Below are 17,904 nucleotides of genomic sequence, written 5' to 3'. Positions count from 1 at the left end.
CTTCCCGGACCAAACACCTAAGCCAAGCTCCACAGAGGGCGGCAGCCCCTCCATCACACTGATCCACCCACAGAACTCTGCCCGGTTACCTAGGATCCAACAGCCACAACAAGCCTCGCGGTAAACACCAACATTCCCCCTGGAATCCAACCGCTAACTGCCATCCCCAATGGCTGCTGCATCTTGTCAGTGTTGGGGGAGGGGCTGCATCCGACGAGAGGTTCCTAAGGTAAATGTGATTCTACCCACTAGCGTCCCATGGGCCTTTCTTCTTCCCTCTTTCCTTTGGTTCAGAGCTCTATGCACCGTACCAATGGAGGGAAGTGTGTCCCTTTTCAGTTGATGGTTTCACACGTCTTTAAACTTTCTAACAGTTCACAGTACACAGGGACCCACTAAAGGAGACTTATGTTCCTATAATATCCGTACACCCGGAATACATATGCGTCGCCTGATTTCTGCTGAAACACCCACACTCTCAGGACATGGATCCATTGGATTCATGGGGGCTGAAATTCCAAGAAATGAAACCAACCCCAATGTGCACTTTGCTGTCGGTCTCTTTTGCACTTAGTACACTTTGGCAGAGCTACTTGCCTTTGTTATAGGCTTCTTACATTTCTTCTCTACGTAGCCTAGAATATGGCATTCCTTCATCCTGTTGGAAGACATACAAGTCTACATCACGGACTAGGAATCCATTTGATTCCAAATCGGCATTAGTGTTAGGTCACGATATGCTCTTATGAATCAAAATTTACGAATATGAATGCACGCTTCTGATTTCCGAATACAAGTGTGCTGAGTACATGCAAGCCACGATACTGGGTCGATGCGTTCTGAATGACCCTTGACCTCACCTTGAGTATTTTCTTTTGAATAATCATGGTTCCCTTTGTATATGTCAGCCAACCATACCATTTTGGTGCTTGTTTGTTGGTTTGATTCTTTGTTGGTCTTCTTCTCGCTTGTTTTGCAAACACGTCAGGCCATGCATCTCTCCTTTCGCTTCAAACAGAGTCAAATAAGCTGATTCACTTAAGAGAGTGCTTCCAATCACCTATGATTTCCTGCTTCCCTCTCCCATCTTTAGGGTTTTGATGTCCTCCTTAAGTTCTTCTTCTTTCTTCTCTGCCACACATGCTCTTCTTGCATTTCCAATAATGGTTTCTTCTTTCCATTCCATCTTGCTGCTTTTCTATTCAGGGGAGTTTTCTCAACCTTTCTTTTAGAAAAACTTTTGAACTGCTGAATTCTTTTAAGATTTGCCGGTCTGTAGAATTCTCTAGCTCTGCCGTTATTTGAAATGGTGTTCATGTGGCATAGGCTACCCTAGGTGGCAGCATTTGGCCATTCAGGATATGGTCTGTGTCCTGGCACTCCTCCCTGTCCTGCAATATTGCTGCCGAGATATCAGCTGAAACCCCTCTGGAGGTTTCCTTGTGACTATGTTGTTTCCTCCAGGTGCATTTTAAATCACTCGGATATTCGTGAACTTTGTTGATTTGAATCATACAGCTGCTGGTAGGTCTATTGGGATTCCACCTCCTTCGGATGCTGTGTAATTCCTGAATTCGCATAGATGATTCTTTCTTGGCTTTCAGCAAGTTTCAGTCTGATTTTTCTACAGATAAATTTTCAGACACTTTTTGTTTCTTTATCTCTTGCTTTTCCATCTGGGACTCATGATTTCTATTCTTTCATGCCCTGTCTTAACCCAGGGTTCAACTGCAATGTTTTCATTTGTTTGCACTTGCTTTCCTATGTCTGCTTCTGACCGAGGTTTTTCTCTTCCCCTGTCTTCACAGTCATTCACGCGTCCCTCTGCATTATCTAGTCTGCTAAGGACTGAATTCTAGCCCTGATATTATCACAACCATTGAGTTTCCTGATATTTTTGGCTCGTGTTGAGACTTTCTCTTCCCCTTTTCTGGTATTCTGCCTTTTGTGATTCTGAGACACTGGTGTTCTTCAGTGTTTTCCTGACCTTCATTTTCAACACTTGTTCTGAATAGCGTTTTGCAGACTAGTTGTTTGAAAGCTTATCTTTTGCGCCTTCAATATCTTTGGAACTGAAAATGGTACTTCCTGTTTCTTTTACTGTTCTTCTTCAACTGTACTGGTCAGGTAATATCAGGTATCTATTGTAGACTTCTAGGGCTTTGTTAATTGAAAAATTTAGACACTTGTCTCTACGCAATTCCATGGGATTTCTGTGAGGACAATTTCTCCTAGGCATTGATGCCATAACCTGTACCTGTGTGTGTTGTTTGGTATATCTCCAATTGCTGGTGTTGCATTAGTTGTGATGAACAACCCATTCTACTTCGATTAGCATAACTTCATTTTGGTTATACTTATCTCACACTTCTGAAAGTGCACAGGACACTTCCTCTTGTGGAAATGAAGCTTCTGAAAGTTCTCAGCTCTGCATTCTTCTCTATGTCATTTTGGAGTGTTTCCAAAACAGCAAACTGAGAGTGCTCTTCTGCTTTTTATTGCCACGGGAATGTCCCAATGAAATGAGTTCTTTCCAGAGCTTCTCTGTCTACAGAAACACCAGTGGAAGCATATCTATGGATGTCACATATCAGGGCCTGCTGGAATGATCCCGCAGACCTTCCTTGTTGTCCTAGGTGCCGTACCGTGCCGGTGCCATCCAAAATGTAGCATCCGCTTTTGGGAGATAGTGCTGAAGGGAATGCTTCCTCTTCTCACGCTGTGGACTTGGACCACTCTCCCTTGTCCTCTCATCCTTGTGGCACGGGTGCACGAAGGCAACCACAGAGTTGTTGCGCATCCTGTGACTCAAACCAAACCATAATCCCAGCCCAGGTTATGAATGTAGCATATCCTAAGGCTTTTCATTCTGATTTCAAATTCAAGGCCCCCTGGATCCCTCAGACCAGATGCACGATATCTCTGATTCAGCCCCACACGTGCTCTATTGGCAAAATTCCCAATTGGTCCCTGGTCCTGCAGATGTACTGGGTGTGGCCATGGGACATATCGGTAATCGCAACCGCGCGACCAGTGTGGTTGATTTATTATTGGTACACAGTTCGGTTTGCTCTCTTGATTCGACCCACCACATCCCACAACGCACTCCAGATCCCTGAGACTCAGCGTGTGCCATCATCCGTAGCTCTATGCCTCACTGACCTCACTGCTACGTCAAACTTAGCAGCTGGGATCTTGGTCCCAGAATTAACTGTGGGGATATTTTGCGCTGGTTTCTTTGAGTTCTCTCAGCCAAGCATCTGCTGTGCACTCTTGTAAATCTCAGCACATCACCTTCAAACCCATGTCTCCTGTCCGCTTGAGAGTGTGCGTCCAAGTTAAACAGAGTTTCACCCTTGTTGCTCCATCACCAGGGGTCCGAACCTGCACTGGTTTCCATTCCCTGCTTTGCATTCTCCTGCTTCCAGGTGTCCTGAGGCCTCATCCTGTCTTTGGGAGTAACAGACCTCTCTTCGGCCAGTGTCCTATGCTAAGGGCTGGGTGAGTGGATGTTTCCATTGCTCTGTACATGGGAGCGAGTGAGTGCAGGTTGCACTTCTTCTCTGCCAACTGGGCATCGATGAATCAACACTATCCAGATACATTTCACAGAAATGTGATATTTGCTTAGCTCTTTGTTTCTATACAGCCGTGGTGGGAGGGATTGTCCGAAGACAACTATTTTGACATTGTGTTGATATCCCATTTGCAGTCTTTAAGAAGTTTAACAGAACTCATTTACATGTTTTGGGAGTTATACGAAAATGGAGTTATTTTTTGAAACACACTCAATCGACCTAGAAGCCAGACTTGTCAATTTTGGTAACATTGTGTCAGCTCGACGGAAAAGCTAGACAGATAGAATGCAAACTAGCAGTCCAAACTGTTCAAGGGGTCATGTCAGCTCTTTAAGGTTGAAGCCTCCGAAACCAACAGGAACCATGAAATAACTTTTGGAAACATGGAATAACCCCCAACCTTGGATACACTTGTGCATGTGGTGCCCTGTATCCCAATGACACCTACTGGCCAATGTTGGCATTTCAAGGGGTAACATCCCTCTCTAGGAAAATACAAGAGGAAACAAACCAAATATATACATTTAGGTTTGAATCCAAAAGCACCTAGAGGCATTCTAGCTAGGAGAATCCTGCTGCAGTTATGCTAGTCTATTGAGAACCAGGTGTTTTTCTATCAGTGTTGAGAACGCTTAATCATCCGATCCTGTAGTTTAAAGCCATTTAACGCAACCAAGTCTGCACCCCCATGATATAGTGCCCCCGGGGGCTTGACTCAAGTGAAAGACGATCCACATAAGCTGTGTCTTTAATGTCATTGGCGACTTTTACAGTTCAGTTCACTTTCTGACTTGTACTATTTACCTTCACTGTCTTGAAAAACTGAAGCCTAATACAGATTCATGTTCAGTCAAAGATTCCCCTCACTTACCACACTCCCTTCACCCCAGGGAAGACATAAACACAACATTTGCTGAATCTAGCGGAAGGACATCGTTTCTAGGTGTGAGCTAAGTATTCAATTTTATCTATTTCAGCCGAGACTATTTGACCTTTAAGGTGTTCACTGTTGTTCACAGAGAGTGAAGCTGGAGGAACTCTGATTCTACGAGGGGCTTGCTCTTCTCGTAATGGCTTCATTGCAGCTCAGGTACTGATCCTTCAAAATGGATGCCTGAGTGGAGGGGAGGCAAGGGCAAGTGCTCACTAGCTAGGCCCAAACCTGGGAAAAGGCTTACCTGGGCTTGTTGAATTTTGGTCTGAATGGCTTGGGAATGCCCCTTGGGACGTGTGGATTCTCACGACCTCTTCCAAGAACAGGAGCGTTTTGATCATCTCTGCCATTTCTTCTCCTTCAGACGTCAGGGACCTTGGACCCGTTCTTGGAGAAGAGAATTGAGGAACTTCCTCAAGTCCACGTTGGCACTCCATATGTTTCTGCCTGTATCAGTGAGTATCAATAGGTCTCATGAATGTCTTTTGAGCCTGGTATCCTCTACAGCTGTCTCCACGCCAGTATTCTCCATTGTAGCAGAACATCTCTCATCCATGTGTTCGCATCTCTCCTCAATCCGTGCAGCCAGCTTATCGGCCAGCTTCTCTTCGTGTCTCCCCTAAAGTCGACTTCACCAGGACTGGGCAAGTCTGAAAGTACCTCGGAGCCTGACCAGTAAGCTGATGACAGGCAGATCTTCCACTGTCTGCCCTTTCAGGTTCTGGAAACTGACCTGTGACCTCAGGTCTTTGGGCAGCAGCAGTATCTCGAACTTACACAGCTTCCCGGACCAAACACCTAAGCCAAGCTCCACAGAGGGCGGCAGCCCCTCCATCACACTGATCCACCCACAGAACTCTGCCCGGTTACCTAGGATCCAACAGCCACAACAAGCCTCGCGGTACACACCAACATTCCACCTGGAATCCAACCGCTAACTGCCATCCCCAATGGCTGCTGCATCTTGTCAGTGTTGGGGGAGGGGCTGCTTCCGACGAGAGGTTCCTAAGGTAAATGTGATTCTACCCACTAGCGTCCCATGGGCCTTTCTTCTTCCCTCTTTCCTTTTGTTCAGAGCTCTATGCACCGTACCAATGGAGGGAAGTGTGTCCCTTTTCAGTTGATGGTTTCACACGTCTTTAAACTTTCTAACAGTTCACAGTACACAGGGACCCACTAAAGGAGACTTATGTTCCTATAATATCCGTACACCCGGAATACATATGCGTCGCCTGATTTCTGCTGAAACACCCACACTCTCAGGACATGGATCCATTGGATTCATGGGGGCTGAAATTCCAAGAAATGAAACCAACCCCAATGTGCACTTTGCTGTCGGTCTCTTTTGCACTTAGTACACTTTGGCAGAGCTACTTGCCTTTGTTATAGGCTTCTTACATTTCTTCTCTACGTAGCCTAGAATATGGCATTCCTTCATCCTGTTGGAAGACATACAAGTCTACATCACGGACTAGGAATCCATTTGATTCCAAATCGGCATTAGTGTTAGGTCACGATATGCTCTTATGAATCAAAATTTACGAATATGAATGCACGCTTCTGATTTCCGAATACAAGTGTGCTGAGTACATGCAAGCCACGATACTGGGTCGATGCGTTCTGAATGACCCTTGACCTCACCTTGAGTATTTTCTTTTGAATAATCATGGTTCCCTTTGTATATGTCAGCCAACCATACCATTTTGGTGCTTGTTTGTTGGTTTGATTCTTTGTTGGTCTTCTTCTCGCTTGTTTTGCAAACACGTCAGGCCATGCATCTCTCCTTTCGCTTCAAACAGAGTCAAATAAGCTGATTCACTTAAGAGAGTGCTTCCAATCACCTATGATTTCCTGCTTCCCTCTCCCATCTTTAGGGTTTTGATGTCCTCCTTAAGTTCTTCTTCTTTCTTCTCTGCCACACATGCTCTTCTTGCATTTCCAATAATGGTTTCTTCTTTCCATTCCATCTTGCTGCTTTTCTATTCAGGGGAGTTTTCTCAACCTTTCTTTTAGAAAAACTTTTGAACTGCTGAATTCTTTTAAGATTTGCCGGTCTGTAGAATTCTCTAGCTCTGCCGTTATTTGAAATGGTGTTCATGTGGCATAGGCTACCCTAGGTGGCAGCATTTGGCCATTCAGGATATGGTCTGTGTCCTGGCACTCCTCCCTGTCCTGCAATATTGCTGCCGAGATATCAGCTGAAACCCCTCTGGAGGTTTCCTTGTGACTATGTTGTTTCCTCCAGGTGCATTTTAAATCACTCGGATATTCGTGAACTTTGTTGATTTGAATCATACAGCTGCTGGTAGGTCTATTGGGATTCCACCTCCTTCGGATGCTGTGTAATTCCTGAATTCGCATAGATGATTCTTTCTTGGCTTTCAGCAAGTTTCAGTCTGATTTTTCTACAGATAAATTTTCAGACACTTTTTGTTTCTTTATCTCTTGCTTTTCCATCTGGGACTCATGATTTCTATTCTTTCATGCCCTGTCTTAACCCAGGGTTCAACTGCAATGTTTTCATTTGTTTGCACTTGCTTTCCTATGTCTGCTTCTGACTGAGGTTTTTCTCTTCCCCTGTCTTCACAGTCATTCACGCGTCCCTCTGCATTATCTAGTCTGCTAAGGACTGAATTTTAGCCCTGATATTATCACAACCATTGAGTTTCCTGATATTTTTGGCTCGTGTTGAGACTTTCTCTTCCCCTTTTCTGGTATTCTGCCTTTTGTGATTCTGAGACACTGGTGTTCTTCAGTGTTTTCCTGACCTTCATTTTCAACACTTGTTCTGGATAGCGTTTTGCAGACTAGTTGTTTGAAAGCTTATCTTTTGCGCCTTCAATATCTTTGGAACTGAAAATGGTACTTCCTGTTTCTTTTACTGTACTTCTTCATCTCTACTGGTCAGGTAATATCAGGTATCTAATGTAGACTTCTAGGGCTTTGTTAATTGAAAATTGTAGACTCTTGTCTCTACGCAATTCCATGGGATTTCTGTGAGGACAATTTCTCCTAGGCATTGATGCCATAACCTGTACCTGTGTGTGTTGTTTGGTATATCTCCAATTGCTGGTGTTGCATTAGTTGTGATGAACAACCCATTCTACTTCGATTAGCATAACTTCATTTTGATTATACTTATCTCACACTTCTGAAAGTGCACAGGACACTTCCTCTTGTGGAAATGAAGCTTCTGAAAGTTCTCAGCTCTGCATTCTTCTCTATGTCATTTTGGAGTGTTTCCAAAACAGCAAACTGAGAGTGCTCTTCTGCTTTTTATTGCCACGGGAATGTCCCAATGAAATGAGTTCTTTCCAGAGCTTCTCTGTCTACAGAAACAGCAGTGGAAGCATATCTATGGATGTCACATATCAGGGCCTGCTGGAATGATCCCGCAGACCTTCCTTGTTGTCCTAGGTGCTGTACCGTGCCGGTGCCATCCAAAATGTAGCATCCGCTTTTGGGAGATAGTGCTGAAGGGAATGCTTCCTCTTCTCACGCTGTGGACTTGGACCACTCTCCCTTGTCCTCTCATCCTTGTGGCACGGGTGCACGAAGGCAACCACAGAGTTGTTGCGCATCCTGTGACTCAAACCAAACCATAATCCCAGCCCAGGTTATGAATGTAGCATATCCTAAGGCTTTTCATTCTGATTTCAAATTCAAGGCCCCCTGGATCCCTCAGACCAGATGCACGATATCTCTGATTCAGCCCCACACGTGCTCTATTGGCAAAATTCCCAATTGGTCCCTGGTCCTGCAGATGTACTGGGTGTGGCCATGGGACATATCGGTAATCGCAACCGCGCGACCAGTGTGGTTGATTTATTATTGGTACACAGTTCGGTTTGCTCTCTTGATTCGACCCACCACATCCCACAACGCACTCCAGATCCCTGAGACTCAGCGTGTGCCATCATCCGTAGCTCTATGCCTCACTGACCATTGCATCTGCAACCTCAAATTTGGCAGCTGGGATCTTGGTCTCAGAATTAACTGTGGGGATATTTTGCGCTGGTTTCTTTGAGTTCTCTCAGCCAAGCATCTGCTGTGCACTCTTGTAAATCTCAGCACATCACCTTCAAACCCATGTCTCCTGTCCGCTTGAGAGTGTGCGTCCAAGTTAAACAGAGTTTCACCCTTGTTGCTCCATCACCAGGGGTCCGAACCTGCACTGGTTTCCATTCCCTGCTTTGCATTCTCCTGCTTCCAGGTGTCCTGAGGCCTCATCCTGTCTTTGGGAGTAACAGACCTCTCTTCGGCCAGTGTCCTATGCTAAGGGCTGGGTGAGTGGATGTTTCCATTGCTCTGTACATGGGAGCGAGTGAGTGCAGGTTGCACTTCTTTCTGCCAACTGGGCATCGATGAATCAACACTATCCAGATACATTTCACAGAAATGTGATATTTGCTTAGCTCTTTGTTTCTATACAGCCGTGGTGGGAGGGATTGTCCGAAGACAACTATTTTGACATTGTGTTGATATCCCATTTGCAGTCTTTAAGAAGTTTAACAGAACTCATTTACATGTTTTGGGAGTTATACGAAAATGGAGTTATTTTTTGAAACACACTCAATCGACCTAGAAGCCAGACTTGTCAATTTTGGTAACATTTTGTCAGCTCTACGGAAAAGCTAGACAGATAGAATGCAAACTAGCAGTCCAAAGTGTTCAAGGGGTCATGTCAGCTCTTTAAGGTTGAAGCCTCCGAAACCAACAGGATCCATGAAATAACTTTTGGAAACATGGAATAACCCCCAACCTTGGATACACTTGTGCATGTGGTGCCCTGTATCCCAATGACACCTACTGGCCAATGTTGGCATTTCAAGGGGTAACATCCCTCTCTAGGAAAATACAAGAGGAAACAAACCAAATATATACATTTAGGTTTGAATCCAAAAGCACCTAGAGGCATTCTAGCTAGGAGAATCCTGCTGCAGTTATGCTAGTCTATTGAGAACCAGGTGTTTTTCTATCAGTGTTGAGAACGCTTAATCATCCGATCCTGTAGTTTAAAGCCATTTAACGCAACCAAGTCTGCACCCCCATGATATAGTGCCCCCGGGGGCTTGACTCAAGTGAAAGACGATCCACATAAGCTGTGTCTTTAATGTCATTGGCGACTTTTACAGTTCAGTTCACTTTCTGACTTGTACTATTTACCTTCACTGTCTTGAAAAACTGAAGCCTAATACAGATTCATGTTCAGTCAAAGATTCCCCTCACTTACCACACTCCCTTCACCCCAGGGAAGACATAAACACAACATTTGCTGAATCTAGCGGAAGGACATCGTTTCTAGGTGTGAGCTAAGTATTCAATTTTATCTATTTCAGCCGAGACTATTTGACCTTTAAGGTGTTCACTGTTGTTCACAGAGAGTGAAGCTGGAGGAACTCTGATTCTAGGAGGGGCTTGCTCTTCTCGTAATGGCTTCATTGCAGCTCAGGTACTGATCCTTCAAAATGGATGCCTGAGTGGAGGGGAGGCAAGGGCAAGTGCTCACTAGCTAGGCCCAAACCTGGGAAAAGGCTTACCTGGGCTTGTTGAATTTTGGTCTGAATGGCTTGGGAATGCCCCTTGGGACGTGTGGATTCTCACGACCTCTTCCAAGAACAGGAGCGTTTTGATCATCTCTGCCATTTCTTCTCCTTCAGACGTCAGGGACCTTGGACCCGTTATTGGAGAAGAGAATTGAGGAACTTCCTCAAGTCCACGTTGGCACTCCGTATGTTTCTGCCTGTATCAGTGAGTTTCAATAGGTCTCATGAATGTCTTTTGAGCCTGGTATCCTCTACAGCTGTCTCCACGCCAGTATTCTCCATTGTAGCAGAACATCTCTCATCCATGTGTTCGCATCTCTCCTCAATCCGTGCAGCCAGCTTATCGGCCAGCTTCTCTTCATGTCTCCCCTAAAGTCGACTTCACCAGGACTGGGCAAGTCTGAAAGTACCTCGGAGCCTGACCAGTAAGCTGATGACAGGCAGATCTTCCACTGTCTGCCCTTTCAGGTTCTGGAAACTGACCTGTGACCTCAGGTCTTTGGGCAGCAGCAGTATCTCGAACTTACACAGCTTCCCGGACCAAACACCTAAGCCAAGCTCCACAGAGGGCGGCAGCCCCTCCATCACACTGATCCACCCACAGAACTCTGCCCGGTTACCTAGGATCCAACAGCCACAACAAGCCTCGCGGTAAACACCAACATTCCACCTGGAATCCAACCACTAACTGCCATCCCCAATGGCTGCTGCATCTTGTCAGTGTTGGGGGAGGGGCTGCATCCGACGAGAGGTTCCTAAGGTAAATGTGATTCTACCCACTAGCGTCCCATGGGCCTTTCTTCTTCCCTCTTTCCTTTTGTTCAGATCTCTATGCACAGTACCAATGGAGGGAAGTGTGTCCCTTTTCAGTTGATGGTTTCACACGTCTTTAAACTTTCTAACAGTTCACAGTACACAGAGACCCACTAAAGGAGACTTATGTTCCTATAATATCCGTACACCCGGAATACATATGCGTCGCCTGATTTCTGCTGAAACACCCGCACTCTCAGGACATGGATCCATTGGTTTCATGGGGGCTGAAATTCCAAGAAATGAAACCAACCCCAATGTGCACTTTGCTGTCAGTCTCTTTTGCTCTTAGTACACTTTGGCAGAGCTACTTGCCTTTGTTATAGGCTTCTTACAATTCTTCTCTACGTAGCCTAGAATATGGCATTCCTTCATCCTGTTGGAAGACATACAAGTCTACATCACGGACTAGGAATCCATTTGATTCCAAATCGGCATTAGGGTTAGGTCACGATATGTTCTTATGAATCAAAATTTACGAATATGAATGCACGCCTCCGAATACAAGTGTGCTGAGTACATGCAAGCCGCGATAATGGGTCGATGCATGCTGAATGATCCTTGACATCACCTTAAGTATTTTCTTTTGAATAATCATGGTTCCCTTGGTAAATATCAGCCAACCGTACCATTTTGGTGTTTGTTTGTTGGTTTGATTCTTTGTTGGTCTGCTTCTCGCTTGTATTGCAAACACGACAGGCCATGCATCTCTCCTTAAGCTTGAAACAGAGAGTCAAATAAGCTGATTCACTTAAGAGAGTGCTTCCAATCACCTATGATTTCCTGCTTCCTTCTCCCTTCTTTACGGTTTTGATGTCCTCCTTGCCTACTTCTGGTTTCTTCTTTGCCACTCATGCTATTCTTGCATTTCCAATAATGGTTTCTTCTTTCCATTTCATCTTGCTGCTTTTCTATTCAGGGTAGATTTCTCAACCATTCTTGTAGGATAAGTTTTGAACTGCTGAATTCTTTTAAGATTTGCCGGTTTGTGGAATTTTCTAGCTCTGCCGTTATTAGGACTGGTGATCATGTGGCATAGGCTCCCCTAGGTGGCAGCATTTGGCCATTCAGGATATGGTCTGTGTCCTGGCACTCCTCCCTCTCCTGCAATATTGCTGCCGAGATATCAGCTGAATCCCCTCTTGAGGTTCCCTTGTGACTATGTTGTTTCCTCCAGGTGCATTGTAAATCACTGTGATATTCGTGAGCTTTGTTGATTTGAATCATACAGCTGCTGGTAGGTCTATTGTGATTCCACCTCCTTTGGATGCTGTGTAATTCCTGAATTCGCATACATGATTCTTTCTTGGCTTTCAGGAAGTTTCAGTCTGATTTTTCTACAGATAAATTTTCAGACATTTTTTGTTTCCTTATCTCTTGCTTTTCCATCTGGGACCCTTATGAATTCTAGTCTTTCATGCCCTGTCTTAACCCAGGGTTCAACAGCAATGTTTACATTGCTTTGCACTTGCTTTCCTATGTCTGCTTCTGACCGAGGTTTTTCTGATCCCATGTCTTCACCGTCATTCACGCGTCCCTCTGCATTATCTAGTCTGCTTACGACTAAATTTTAGCCCTGATATTATCACATCCATTGAGTTTCCTGATATTTTTTGGCTCGTCTTTAGACTTTCTCTTCCCCTTTTCCGGTATTCTGCCTTATGTGATTCTGAGACACTGTTGTTTTTCAGTGATTTCCTGACCTCCATTTTCAACACATGGTCTGGATAGCGTTTTGCAGTCTAGTTGTTTGAAAGCTTATCTTTTGGGCCTTCAATATCTTTGGAACTGAAAATGGTACTTCCTGTTTCTTTTACTGTACTTCTTCACCTCTACTGCTCAGGTAATATCAGGTATGTAATGTGGACTTCTAGGGCTTTGTTAAGTGAAAATTTTAGACTTTTGGCTCTACGCAATTCCATGGGATTTCTGTGTGGACAATTTCTCCTAGACATTGATGCCATATCGTGTTCCTGTGTGTGTTGTCTGGTATATCTCCAATTGCTGTTGTTGCATTAGTTTTGATGAAAAACCAATACTATTTCGATTTGCATAACTTCATTTTGATAATGCTTATCTCACAATTCTGAAAGTGCACAGGACACTTCCTCTTGTGGAAATGAAGCTTTTAAAGGTTCTCAGCTCTGCATTCTGCTCTATGTCATTTTGGAGTGTTTCCAAAACAGCAAACTGAGAGTGCGCTTGTGCTTTGTAGTTCCACGGGAATGTGCCAATGAAAGCAGTTCTTCTCAGAGCTTCTCTGTCTACAGAAACACCAGTGGAAGCATATCTATGGATGTCACATATCAGGGCCTGCTGGAATGATCCCGCAGACCTACCTTGGTGTCCTCGGTGCCGTACCGTGCTGGTGCCATCCAAAATGTAGCATCCGCTTTAGGGAGATAATGCTGTAGGTAATGCTTCCTCTTCTAACGCTGTGGACTTGGACCACTCTTCCTTGTCCTCTCATCCTTTTGGCACGGGTGCACGAAGGCAACCACACAGCTGTTGCGCATCCTGTGCCTCAAACCAAACCATAATCCCAGCCCAGGTTATGAATGTAGCAGATCCTAAGTCTTTTCATTCTGATTTCAAAACCAAGGCCCCCTGGATCCCTCAGACCAGATGAACGATATCTCTGATTCAGCCCCACACGTGCTCTATTGGCAAAATGCCCAATTGGTCCCTGGACCTGCAGATGCACTGGCTGTGGCCATGGGACATATTGGTAATCTCAACCACGTGACCAGTTTTGATGCTTTATCATTGGTACACATTTTGGTTTGCTCTCTTGATTCGACCCACCACATCCCACAATGCACTCCAGATCCCTGAGACTCAGCGTGTGCCATCATTCGTATCCCTATCCCTCACAGAACGTTGCCTCTGCTACCTCAAATTTGGCAGCTGGGATCTTGGACTCCGAATCAACTGTGGGGATATTTTGCGCTGGTTTCTTTGAGTTCTGTCAGCCAAGCATCTGCTGTGCACTCTTGTAAATCTCAGCACATCACCTTCTATCCCATGTCTCCTGTCCGCTTGAGAGTGTGCGTCCAAGTTAAACAGAGTTTCACCCTTGTTGCTCCATCACCAGGGGTCAAACCCTCACTGGATTCCATTTCCTGCTTTGCCTTCTCCTGCTTCCAGGTGTCCTGAGGCCTCATCCTGTCTTTGGAAGTAACAGACCTCTCTTCGGCAAGTGTCCTGTGCCAAGGGCTGGGTGAGTGGATGTTTCCATTGCTCTGTTCATGGGAGCGAGTGAGTGCAGGTTGCACTTCTTCTCTGCCAACTGGGCTTCGATGAATCAACACTATCCAGATACATTTCACAGAAATGTGATATTTGCTTAGCTCTTTGTTTCTATACAGCCGTGGTGGGAGGGATGGTCCGAATACACCTGTTTTGACATTGTGTTGATATCTCATTTGCAGTCTTTAAGAAGTTTAAAAGAATTCATTTACATATTTTGGGAGTTATACGGAAATGAAGTTATTTTTTGAAACACACTCAATCGACCTAGAAGCCAGACTTGTCAATTTTGGTAACATTTTGTCAGCTCGACGGAAAACCTAGACAGATAGAATGCAAATTGGCAGTCCAAACTGTTAAAGGGTTCATGTCGGCTCTTTACGGTTGAAGCCTCCGAAACCAACAGGAACCATGAAATAACTATTGGAAACTTGAAATAACCCCCAAACTTGGATACACTTGTGCATTGGTGCCCTTTACTCCCAATGACACCTACTGGCCAATATTGGCATTTCAAGGGGTAACATCCCTCTCTAGGAAAATACAAGAGGAAAGAAACCAAATATATACATTTAGGTTTGAATCCAAAAGCACCTAGAGGCATTCTAGCTAGGAGAACCCTGCTGCTATTATGCTAGTCTATGGAGAACCAGGTGTTCTTCTATCAGTGATGAGAACGCTTAATCATCCGATCATGTTGGGTAAAGCCATTTAACGCAACCAAGTCTGCACCCGCATGATATAGTGCCCACGGGGGCTTGACTCAAGTGAAAGACGATCCACATAAGCTGTGTCTTTTATATCATTGGCGACTTTTACAGTACAGTTCCCTTTCTGACTTGTACTATTTACCTATACTGTCTTGAAAAATTGAGGCCTAATACAGATTCAAGTTCAGTCAGATTCCCCTCTCTTACCACACTCCCTTCACCCCAGGGAAGACATAAGCACAACATTTGCTGAATCTAGCGGAAGGCCATCGTTTCTAGGTGTGAGCTAAGTATTCAATTCCTATCTATTTCAGCCAAGTTTATTGGACCTTTAAGGAGTTCACTGTTGTTCACAGAGTGTGAAGCTGGAGGAACTCTGATTCTAGGAGGGGCTTGTTTTACTCGTAATGGCTTCATTGCAGCTCAGCTACTGATCCTTCAAAATGGATGCCTGTGTGGAGGGGAGGGAAGGCAAGTGCTTGCTAGCTAGGCCCAAACCTGGGAAAAGGCTTACCTGGGCTTGGTGAATTCTGGTCTGAATGGCTTGGGAAGGCCCCGTGGGAAGTGTGGATTCCCATGACCTCTTCCAAGAACAGGAGCGTTTTGATCATCTCTGCCATCTCTTCTCTTGCAGACGTCAGGGACCTTGGACCCGTTCTTGGAGAAGAGAATTGAGGAACTTCCTCAAGTCCACGTTGGCACTCCGTATGTTTCTGCCAGTATCAGCGAGGTTCAATATGTCTCATGAATGTCTTTTGAGCCTGGTATCCTCTACAGCTGTCTCCACGCCAGTATTCTCCATTGTAGCAGAACATCTCTCATCCATGTGTTCGCATCTCTCCTCAATCCGTTCAGCCAGCTTTTCGGCCAGCTTCTCTTCGTGTCTCCCCTAAAGTTGACTTCACCAGGACTGGGCAAGTCTGAAAGTACCTCGGAGCCTCACCAGTAAGCTGATGACAGGCAGATCTTCCACTGTCTGCCCTTTCAGGTTCTGGAAACTGACCTGTGACCTCAGGTCTTTGGGCAGCAGCAGTATCTCGAACTTACACAGCTTCCCGGACCAAACACCTAAGCCAAGCTCCACAGAGGGCGGCAGCCCCTCCATCACACTGATCCACCCACAGAACTCTGCCCGGTTACCTAGGATCCAACAGCCACAACAAGCCTCGCGGTACACACCAACATTCCACCTGGAATCCAACCGCTAACTGCCATCCCCAATGGCTGCTGCATCTTGTCAGTGTTGGGGGAGGGGCTGCATCCGACGAGAAGTTCCTAAGGTAAATGTGATTCTACCCACTAGCGTCCCATGGGCCTTTCTTCTTCCCTCTTTCCTTTTGTTCAGATCTCTATGCACAGTACCAATGGAGGGAAGTGTGTCCCTTTTCAGTTGATGGTTTCACACGTCTTTAAACTTTCTAACAGTTCACAGTACACAGAGACCCACTAAAGGAGACTTATGTTCCTATAATATCCGTACACCCGGAATACATATGCGTCGCCTGATTTCTGCTGAAACACCCGCACTCTCAGGACATGGATCCATTGGTTTCATGGGGGCTGAAATTCCAAGAAATGAAACCAACCCCAATGTGCACTTTGCTGTCAGTCTCTTTTGCTCTTAGTACACTTTGGCAGAGCTACTTGCCTTTGTTATAGGCTTCTTACAATTCTTCTCTACGTAGCCTAGAATATGGCATTCCTTCATCCTGTTGGAAGACATACAAGTCTACATCACGGACTAGGAATCCATTTGATTCCAAATCGGCATTAGGGTTAGGTCACGATATGTTCTTATGAATCAAAATTTACGAATATGAATGCACGCCTCCGAATACAAGTGTGCTGAGTACATGCAAGCCGCGATAATGGGTCGATGCATGCTGAATGATCCTTGACATCACCTTAAGTATTTTCTTTTGAATAATCATGGTTCCCTTGGTAAATATCAGCCAACCGTACCATTTTGGTGTTTGTTTGTTGGTTTGATTCTTTGTTGGTCTGCTTCTCGCTTGTATTGCAAACACGACAGGCCATGCATCTCTCCTTAAGCTTGAAACAGAGAGTCAAATAAGCTGATTCACTTAAGAGAGTGCTTCCAATCACCTATGATTTCCTGCTTCCCTCTCCCATCTTTAGGGTTTTGATGTCCTCCTTGCCTTCTTCTTGTTTCTTCTTTGCCACTCATGCTCTTCTTGCATTTCCAATAATGGTTTCTTCTTTCCATTTCATCTTGCTGCTTTTCTATTCAGGGTAGATTTCTCAACCATTCTTGTAGGATAAGTTTTGAACTGCTGAATTCTTTTAAGATTTGCCGGTTTGTGGAATTTTCTAGCTCTGCCGTTATTAGGACTGGCGGTCATGTGGCATAGGCTCCCCTAGCTGGCAGCATTTGGCCATTCAGGATATGGTCTGTGTCCTGGCACTCCTCCCTCTCCTGCAATATTGCTGCCGAGATATCAGCTGAATCCCCTCTTGAGGTTCCCTTGTGACTATGTTGTTTCCTCCAGGTGCATTTTAAATCACTGTGATATTCGTGAGCTTTGTTGATTTGAATCATACAGCTGCTGGTAGGTCTATTGGGATTCCACCTCCTTTGGATGCTGTGTAATTCCTGAATTCGCATACATGATTCTTTCTTGGCTTTCAGGAAGTTTCAGTCTGATTTTTCTACAGATAAATTTTCAGACATTTTTTGTTTCCTTATCTCTTGCTTTTCCATCTGGGACCCTTATGAATTCTAGTCTTTCATGCCCTGTCTTAACCCAGGGTTCAACAGCAATGTTTACATTGCTTTGCACTTGCTTTCCTATGTCTGCTTCTGACCGAGGTTTTTCTGATCCCATGTCTTCACCGTCATTCACGCGTCCCTCTGCATTATCTAGTCTGCTTACGACTAAATTTTAGCCCTGATATTATCACATCCATTGAGTTTCCTGATATTTTTTGGCTCGTCTTTAGACTTTCTCTTCCCCTTTTCCGGTATTCTGCCTTATGTGATTCTGAGACACTGTTGTTTTTCAGTGATTTCCTGACCTCCATTTTCAACACATGGTCTGGATAGCGTTTTGCAG

This window comes from Vicugna pacos, unplaced genomic scaffold (genome assembly GCF_048564905.1).
Source record: "Vicugna pacos unplaced genomic scaffold, VicPac4 scaffold_14, whole genome shotgun sequence".
Lineage (NCBI taxonomy): Eukaryota > Metazoa > Chordata > Mammalia > Artiodactyla > Camelidae > Vicugna > Vicugna pacos.
Note: the sequence above shows the minus strand (reverse complement) of the source record.